This window comes from Brassica napus, unplaced genomic scaffold (genome assembly GCF_020379485.1).
Source record: "Brassica napus cultivar Da-Ae unplaced genomic scaffold, Da-Ae ScsIHWf_2468;HRSCAF=3186, whole genome shotgun sequence".
NCBI classification, from domain to species: Eukaryota; Viridiplantae; Streptophyta; class Magnoliopsida; order Brassicales; family Brassicaceae; genus Brassica; species Brassica napus.
Genome location: NW_026015796.1, coordinates 6,110 through 16,681, shown reverse-complemented (window position 1 = coordinate 16,681; position 10,572 = coordinate 6,110). Strand labels below are relative to the sequence as shown.

General features: G+C 33.5%; 1 pseudogene; it reads left to right on the top strand.

Annotated features, from left to right (window-relative positions):
• The first annotated feature begins 5,812 nt into the window (after nucleotides 1-5,812).
• Nucleotides 5,813-6,483, top strand: LOC125601157 (annotated as a pseudogene).
• Nucleotides 6,484-10,572: the final 4,089 nt, after the last annotated feature.

The following is a 10,572-nucleotide window of genomic DNA, read 5'->3' as shown; positions in this document are numbered from 1 at the left end:
TGAGTGTTTCAATTCCACCGAGTTGTCAATGGTTTAACGGGACAGACGCGATAAGTGCAATTAGTGATAGAGTCACGACGTTTACACCATTGATATGCAAGGATCAGCGGGTTTTTACATGGTATAAAAGTGTTAAGCTTTTCAAATCATTTAAGTCGAATCAAGGGAAATGTATTGGGACATTTTGGAAGGCTTTTAAAGGTCTATCAACTAAATTTTACGAACATACAGTCGACGCCTGAAGGCCATCGAGACATATTCGCTCAGGTCGATCAGTGGGAGAAATCCACGATGGGCCAAATTGGATCAAAGAAAATTAGAATTATGTCCTACCCTAGATTTAGGGCTGTAGTAAGGTGTGTTGCTATTCTAGATCCCACTTGCATAAGACCTAGTTTTGGAGAAGGAGCATTTTGGCTACCATTAGGAGAGCTTAGGATGGAGAGATAGATCTGAGACTGCAAAACAGAGAAGATCTGAACTCCTTTATTTCTATTACTCTATCTATTTGTGTTCTATGTTTATTTGAGTTTATTTCACACCATCATGACTTTGTCTCTCATGAATATATTTGAGTAAACCAATTGTTAGATTTAGGTTTCTCACCATGGTTGAATTATGTATTGCTAATATGACTATTAAAAAGGTGTTTTGATTGTTTTTCATTGCTTATGAACTTAATGCTAAAATTGAGATTGATCACCTTCATTTTAGATCTTAGGATTAATTGAGTACAACAACCGTTTAACCTCAATACCTGAACCCATTTGCGTGATCTAACTAAACTCAGGCGCAACGACAGTTGGTCTGAGAAGGTTAGAGAACAAGTTAAACCCGTTCGTAAGGCTCGCTAGAATAACCATCGATCGACGCAACTATCGTTCTATCGGTCGATCGTTACAAAGGTGTATCGGTCGATGTACATAAGTCCACATCGATCGACACTCTCTCGAGATCAAAATACGACAGTTGAGATCCGAGATCTAGCGAAGATAACCTATCCGGTTTAAATCAATGTTTAGTTCAAGAACCATTAAACCCTTTAGTCTAAACTAAGTGCATACATTTTACACCTGAGAATTGCCTGAATCTAGCTGCTTTTCCAATCTTGAAACCACTTCAATTCAATCTATTGAATCACTATTGTTTTCGATTTATCAGTTACTGCTTTTAAAACTATTAAAACCTTTTAGTCTATCTTCATTTCTAATTATTTAAGTCTGTTGAGTAATCCTAGAGTCTCTGTGGATTCGATCCCTAAGTACTACATCTGAACCTCTTTTGATGAGAGTAACACTCTTTAGGGTATTTGAGTGATATCAATCTTGTGCTAGATCATCTCTTTAGCAACACAATGGGACAGGCGTCTGTATTTTAACTCAAATAAGGATGCATAGGAGCTTTGTATCCCGAGAGGTACCTGTCATGTTACACCAAGGATATTCTATATATGATTCTTCTCAGCTTGCACTTCCTCTCTCTTTCTTCAGTGAAATCAAAGAGCCAAGGCCATGTGAATCCTCTGGTTGTTCCTTAAGATGGATTATTATGATAATAACTGGTGGGTCCTCTATCTTCTGCCTCTTTAATCTTGCTGAGACCAATCCTACGAAAGAAGAGACAATGATATAGATAAGTGCATAAGATCAAAGTTTAATCTAGATATATAGTCAATCCACAAGAAAAAAACTTCAGCCATTAACAATCAAAAAACATTCGATGTGAAGATAGAAAGCAGACATAAAATAAGAATCTTTCTAACCATCCTTGACACTCTTCTACAAAGCTCAACTGATTCGAGCTTTGCAGCACTATTTGCCACACATCCATCAGTGATTATATATAGATACACCATTGGTGTGCCTCCAATCATCTATGATCAAAATCAAAACTACAGAACTTTAACAATCTATTTGTTAATCAGAGAAGGACTAATATCTATAAGAAAAATTGTGTTTTTGAGCAATAAAGTCAAATCCTTTGGATTAAGAAAACTACAATTGGATTCAGTAAAATCAAAATAGCAAAAAGATGTGAAATCAAATGAACAAACCAAATCTAATTAGGTTATGGGGAAGAGAAAGTTTATTCAGCATAGAGAGATGTTGATCCTCGAGTCCAAGCCCGAACTGACCGTATGCGAGAGTAGAGATGGGAGCTGCCTAGCTCTAGAATATTATCAAAAACATCGATCTCTATCAATTTTGCTCTTCATTTTTATTAAACAGAGATTCTGGTTCGGGCTCGTAAAATACAAGTATTAATTAGATGAGAAAAGCCAAGAAGCATGTTTAGATTAATGATTAGGTCAAACATATGCTAAAGGACAAAATGCCATTAATGAGCTCAATGGGCATGATATGTATTTTTTTAGGAAAAATCAGGGTTATTTATATATTTATACTCCCCCTTCTAATAGTTTAGATATATATTAATCTGAATATCTATTGAATATGATTTTTATTCATATGATTTTTTGATCATTTGTATTTTATTATAACAAGAAACTAGATTTTAACCCGCACACCCATGCGGGCAACATTTCATTTATAAATATAACATTTTATATTAATTTGTATATAATAATTATGATAATATGTTGCTGCCATTTTAAAAATAACTAAATAGATGATATATAGTTCTAAATATTAAAATTTAACATATGTTAACAATTTCATTTTTGTGAAAATTATTACATAATTTATGAATATTAATCATTTTAAAAGGTGAATGATATTTTAATCACTTTAAACGGTGAATGATATTTATTTATTAATATTAATGAAAGTATTTTTTCAAATATAATGGTTTACCAATTCAACATAATTTTAAATGTTTGCAAAAAAACATAATTTTAATATGTAATTCATTAATTACTTCTATTTTAATATAATGTAGAATATACTTACAAAATTTATAAAATTAGCAAAAAAATTCATTATTTGTTTATAATAAAAATTTAATTAAAATTAATTTATAATAATATTATACTATTAATTGCGAAATTAATCAGTGCATTAATGAAAAGAATATTTAAATTTTTAAAAAGATTTTGTTAGATTTTTTTTCAACAGTTATATTTGTAAATAGTCATTAAAATAATGTTTATAAATTTTACATTCATTTACTGCAATCAGAGACATTATCCAAGACAGGTTAGTCAAACAATTTCCCAGGAACAAACTAGAGAATGATGAGAATGAAGACACAGACGATCAAAGACATAGATCAAAGACACAGACGATCAAAAGACAGATCATTTTACTCATGAACACGTTTACAAAACTCCTATAGTCTCTCACTCTATCTCTCTTTATCTCAGTAAAATGCATTTACTTAACATATAATATCAAATGTTTTGAGAACAAAAGGGGAGGTAACCCACTATTCAGCGCTAATCATATGACGCAGTTGAATCAAGTGGGGATGAGCTAGACGCCATGGCCGAGCCATTGCTAAGGGTTAACAAGAAGGTTGCCAAGAAGGTTGGTCAGGTCAATTATCATGATCAAGCCAAGGTTCATGAGCTTCAAGTCATGTTTGCAGGGGAAGCAACACATAGAACCCATTACTCTACAATTCATCCTTACTTTAGTGGTTTCAGGCCAAGCATATTAATTATGATTTTCGAGTGACCGTTTTAAGATATGTTTTTTGGTCAATGTGTTTAGAGAAGCTTAATTAGTTTTGTTAGGTTAAGAAAAGAATATAAAGATATTTAATTGAATTTGCATTTCTCTTGGTCTTCGCTACAAGAGAGAATGAACTCTACTATATGTAAGATCTTTATAAGGAGTAGAAAAACATAGGACAAAAAAGTTAGTTAATATACACAAAAATATAGGTTTATGTTAATATACACAAAAATAAAAAGCATAAAATTGACTATCGAATTAATTCTCACATGATCGTAGAGATATGTAACATTACCACCGGTTTAACTGGTTTTCCGCTACCACCTGCAAACGCACATTTTACGGTTATGGTGGTTGTTAATATCGGACAATAATCACAAAATGTTATAAATCGCTTTAAATCGCTTCAAGCCTTTTAAAATCAAAGATGGTTTCTATTACGGAGAATGCAATGAATAAAAAAATATAAAAGTTTTAAAAAATTTTCAAAACTGAAATACTTTAAACAATATATTATATATTTATATTTAATTCACTAAAAGAATCATAATTATATTATAAAAACTTTAACCAATTTTCACTATAATTTTAAACATTAGTATATATATAAGGATTTGTACATATAAAACAAGACAAATATTTTTTAAGAAGTTCCAATAAAAATCTTCAAAAGGTTTTTAGTGAAATTAAAATTTTTTGAAAACTAATAAAATAAAGTAATAGATGTAATATGTTATTAATTATATTATATTAATTATTATTATATTTTATCATAATATTATGTTTTTAATATTTTGTAATATTTAATGTATTAATATTGGTCGTTTATTATTAAATCACAGCAGTGTCTCATAATTAACTTGGCATAACTATTTCGCAACAACACTAATTTTTAACTGATGTAGCAGTCTTACAATTTCTTACTTAACGCTAAAAACCGTAACAATCCATATCTGCAAACTTTAACAACCGCATCCGCAACCGCTGCATTTTAACCAGTCATATCCCTAAAACATGTAGAGGGGATACTAAATGTTTCTATGCTACTTCGTTTATGTTAATATACTACAAAACAATTAAGTCACAGCACATCAAGAGTGTAAACATTATATCCAAATGCAAACCAACTATTAAAACATTGCTTACCCAAAGAAAATATATCTCAAACAATATATATGGTTGTAAATTTAAGGGAGGGAGAATCCATTAAATTACTTAGAGACTAATTGGAAACAAACATTATAAATAGTTTTAAGTGAAATGAAACATGTCTACAATTCAACCAATTAAATACCATAACTAAAATTTAATTAATTTTCATTCTGCTCTTCACCTTATATATAGTTTCCTATAACAAAAAAAAATTGGATACTACAAATTTTGAATTGCCTAAGACAAAAAATGAATGATTTAAAATTATTTATATTTTTCTATAGCTACTTATGTTTTTATAATAGATTCTAAAATTTATATTATAAAAACATATTAAATATTCTAAAATTAGAAAACATACATATTAAATATTAAATATTATTTAAACAGACATAAATTTAAAAAGAACATATTAAATATTATGATTAATATAATTTAAAACAAAACATATTAAATATATAATTAAAAGTAAAATTTAAACAGAAAACCCGGCGTAGCCCGGACCGACCCTAGCTATTCCCTTATTGTCGATCGATTTTTAGCGTAACTAGAATTGGTTTTTAACAACTAAAGTGGGTTTTTCATTTACATTGGATCAAACATTATAAACCCATTTTATTTGCATCATAAATTATTATTTGTAATAATAACATTTTATAAATCATTATATATAAAATCAAATGATGAAAATTTCATGGAAAACTATTTTTACAAATATTTAATTACTTTTTAATTGCTAAACAAATTTGTAACTATGCTTTATTAATTTTTTTAAAAAATAACAAATTTATAACTGTTTAGAAAAAAAATCAAAATTAATGCGTGAAATGACTATGGTACAAGTGTATACTTTGGCAACCTCACAAATTTAATAGAATTATCAAAAGTTCTTGCTAAAGTTTTTTAAAAATATTATGTACAATATGATTACAAAGAAAACCACAAATATGATTACAAAAAACACAAATATGAATATTTCATTTCTAACGAAAAAAATATAAACAAAAATATACCTGGACGGACGAGTCAAAATGTAGTTTTATCTTTAAAATTGTTACAATGTACAGTTTCCCAATTTCACGCAAGAGGCCCCGGTAAGTCGACTGAGAAGAAAGCAAAGAAAACAAAAATATCTAAAGATGGGGAAAGCGAAGCGATACTGGCTTCTGAAAACAGAGCCAAGCGAGTGGTCATGGTCAGACCAAGACGCGAACGGCGGCATCAGCAAATGGGACGGGGTCAAGAACAAAACAAGCCCAGAAGAATCTCAAGTCCATGGCTTCAGGCGACCTCTGTTTCTTCTACCATTCCGGTACGAAATCGAGATGCGTTGTGGGTGTGGTGGAGGTGGTTCGTGTGAATGTACGCAGATGATGATGACGGAGAAGGAGTGGTTGACGTCAAAGCTGTTGGAGAGATGAGGAGATTGTCGATTTGAAGAGAGAGATGAAAGGAGACAAAGGGATTAAGGATTTTGTTTTGTTTAGACAGCCGCGGTTGTCTGTTGTTCCAGTGGAAGATGATGTTGGAAAAAAATTTGTGAACTGGGAGATGGGTTTTGTGGAGATGGTAAGGAAGATCGTGAAAGTAGCGATGAGTCTTAAATTGGTAGTCTGTTTTTTTTTTTGGTATAATTACGGATGGTGTTATTGTTATGATGCATGATTAAGACTCTAGTGACGCCATTGATGTTCTTCTTTTGTTAACTAACTATGATTTATGATTATTGATTGCGTTGTGGTGTGACTCCATTGATGTTTCTTCTTCTTTGCTTTGTGTACTCTATTACGCATTCTATCGAACATATGGCGTGCAAGTAACGAGGTGAAATCTATAGGGATCAGTCAAAAGAAAATTCAGAAATATCCAAGTGTTGAGATAATGATTATTTATTTTGTATTCAAATTCAGAACCAAAAGACATGTCGATTTAAGAGTTTTATTAAAGTAAACCAAAGACAATTAGGATTAGAATTCCTAAACCATCGGTTTAGGCTTAGGGTTTTCTAGCTAGAGTAGTAGCCGCTTTCTTTCTTATTTATGTCATGTAACAAGCTAAGTTGGAGATTAACGATTAATCTAAGAACTTTGAGCTATTGCTTGTCTTGTGTCCTATTGCTTTCTCTGTTCAGCATCAAGAACAATTGAACTCATCTAAGGAGTGGAATCTCCAACATGATCATCCTAGCAACCAGCAGGGCGCACCTGCGCTAGAGAGTAGCTATACATCCTGTAAGCATTCCATAGCTTCCAGGAGAAGTCCATCCGTCCAAAGAGTGTTAGTAACCTCGGAGGACAACTTCAATTCGCCCCATTTCAAGTGATCCAGGAACAACAGCCTATTCAAGGCCGTACCAGACCGAGATCAACATCTAGGAGATAGAAAAGCAACTTGTGGACTCATAAAAAAACCTTGATTGGAAAACCCAGTGGGACAAAACCAATCAAGGGAAAAGAGTACACACAAGCTACTTGCCTAGAGGATGATCAGCTTGAAGATGGAATAGCTTGAATGGTGATGAGTGTGTCTTGATTGATCAAACTTCGATCAAGACCTTCTTCTTGCTTCCAAGCTATCTTAAGAAAACCTCCAATAGCTTCATTGAGTCTCTTGGTTCTGGAACGAGTCATAGGACCTTTAGGAATGATTAAGACATCCTCATCAGCCGGTTTGTCCATGATCTCCATGTCTTCATCAGCTAGCTGATCCATGATAACATAATTCCCTCCCTCTTGAAAAGGATTTGTCCTTAAATCTGGTTCATCTGTAATAAAGGAACTAGATCAGTAACATTGAAGCTATTACTCACATCATACTTACCTTGCAAATCTAGCTTGTAGGCATTGTTGCTTAGCATTCTTATGATCTCAAATGGTCCATCAATATGCGACGTCAGCTTAGACTTTCTCTCATTGGAAACCTTTCTTTTCTTAAGTGAACCCACACTATGTCTCCAACTGCAAAGACCATCTCACGCCTTCCTTTGTTGCGTTCTTAAGATATAGCTTAGTCTTTTCCTCAATGTTGCACCTTGCTTGTTCATGAATCTGCTTCACCATCTCGGCCTTCTTATTTCCATCAAGACTAACTCTTTCACACTCAGGTAAAGGCATTAGATCCAAAGGTGAGATGAGATTGAACACATAAACAATTTCAATTGGAGAAAACTTAGAAGCTAGAAGAATGCATAGCATGATTTTATGTAAATTCACAATGAGACAAATAGTCTTCCCATGATTTCAAATTCTTTTTGATGAATGCACGCAAGAGAGTTCCTAGAGTTTTATTAACTACTTCAGTTGGTCCTTCAGTTTGAGGATGTCAAGTAGTAGAAAACAACAGTTTAGTTCCAATTTTAGACCATAGAGTTTTCCAAAAATAACTAAGAAACTTAGCATCTTTATCTGAAAATGTGCCATTTTTAGAGAATCTATCAACAACCACAAAGATTGAATCCTTTCCATTTCTAGTTCTAGGCAATCCCACTATGAATCCAATAGAAAGATCATTCCAAGGATGATAAGAAATGGTAATGGAGTGTACAAACCGTGATATTGGACTTTGGACTTAGCTTGTTTTCAAACTACACACCTTCCACAGATTCTCTCAACATCTTTCTTCATGTGTGGCCAAAAGAAGTGATCCTGCAAAAATTTATGTGTCTTGGCAATTCCAAAATGTCCCATAAGACTTCCTCCATGGGATTCCCTGACAAATAAGTCTCTTAAAGAACAGTAAGGCACACACAAACAGTTATCATAGAACAAGAAACCATCATGTCTAAAGTAATGTCCAGCCGCAAACTTCTCACAAGATTCATATGCCTCTTTAAATTCAGGATCAGTTTCATATATACCTTTAAGTTGTTCAAATCCTAGCAACTTAGCATCAAGAGCGTACTTAGCATCAAGAGTGTTCAAGAGGATATACCTTCGGGATAGTGCATCAGCAACTATGTTTTATTTACCTTTTTTATACTTGATAACATAAGGGAATGTCTCAATAAATGTGACCCATCTCGTGTATCTCTTGCTGAGCTTACTCTGTCCTTTTAAGTACTTGAGAGACTCATGGTCTGTGTGTATGACAAACTAAGATAATGTTGCCAAGTCCTCAAACCTCTCAAAAAGCATATAGTTCCGTATCATAAGTTGCATAGTTGAGAGTAACTCCTTCAAGCTTCTCACTGAAGTATGCTATGGGCCTTCTATCTTGCATCAACACAGCACCAATACCAATTCTGAGGCATTACATTCAATTTCAAATGTTTTAGAGAAATCAGGAAATATGAGAAGAGGAGAATGAGTGAGCTTCTCTTTAAGGGTTTGAAATGCGGTTTCTTGTGCTTCTCCCCATTTGAATCCCACATACTTCTTGATTAGTTCAGTCAGTGAAGCTGCTAGAGTACTGAAGTCCTTTAAAAGCGTGTATAAAAGCCAGCAAGTCCATGGGAGCTCCTCACTTCTCCCACTGTTGTTGGACTCGGCCATTCCTTGATAGCCTTGGTCTTTTCCTCATCAACCTTAACTCCATCTGCTCTTACAACAAAACCTAAAAAGACCAAGTTATCAGTAAAAAAGTGAATTTCTTCAAATTGGCAATGAGTTTCTTTTCTCAAGACATCAAGAACATACTTAAGATGATCTAGATGTTCCTCAAAACATTTTCTGTATACTAATGTCATGAAAGTAAACTACAACAAATATGCCAATGAATGATCTAAGAACATGATTCATCAGTCTCATGAATGTACTAGGTGCATTGGTTAATCCTAATGGCATAACTAACCATTCATATAATACATGTTTATTTTCAAATGCAGTTTTCCATTCATCTCATTCTTTCATCCTAATTTGATGATAGCCACTTTTAAAATTAATCTTAGAAAAGATGCAAGAACCATGCAATTCATCAAGCATATCATCTAATCTAGGTATAGGATGTCGATACTTCACCGTGATATTGTTGATTGGTCTACAATCAACACACATGCGCCAACTACCATCTTTCTTGGGTACATGTAGAACCGGAAAAGCAGAAGGGCTTAAGCTCTCTCGGATATAGCCTTTCTCCATCAGATCTTCTACTTGTCTTTGCAACTCCTTTGTTTCAACTGGATTAGTTCTGTAGGCTGGTCGGTTTGGTAGAGCTGATCCTGGTACAAAGTCTATCTGATGTTCAATCCCACGTAGAGGTGGTAGACCAATTGGACTCTCTTTGGAAACACATCTTCATACTCCTGCAAAGGAGCAATGAGTTAACTCGGATACACCGGTGTAAGATCAGTCAAGGTTAGAAAGGATTCTTTAAAAACTAGTAAGAGAAATGTTGTTTAGAACAGAGGGTTCTCTTGATATCACCAGCTTTAGCATAGATGTTGTGTTGCTTGCTCTTATCTGGTCATAGATCAATTTCTTTCTTCTTTTGGAGTTTAACCAGATCTTGTTGAACTTCTTTAGGAGTGATAGGTATAAGGACGTTTTTCTTCCTTTAAACTCAAAAGAGTGTTTTTTGGTGTAGCCATCATGGATCACACGGCGATCTGATTGCCAAGGTCTTCCAAGAAGAATATAACCAGCTTCCATAGGCAGTACATCACACGAGACTTCATCTTTATACCTTCCAATAGCCAAAGGAACCAACACCTGAGTAGACATTCATCTCACCTTCTTCATTGAGCCATTGTAGTCGGTATGGCCTGGGATGCTTCTGAACTTTCAATCCAAGTTTCTTCACCATAGTCTCACTAGCAACGTTCACACAGCTTCCTCCATCAAAAATAAGA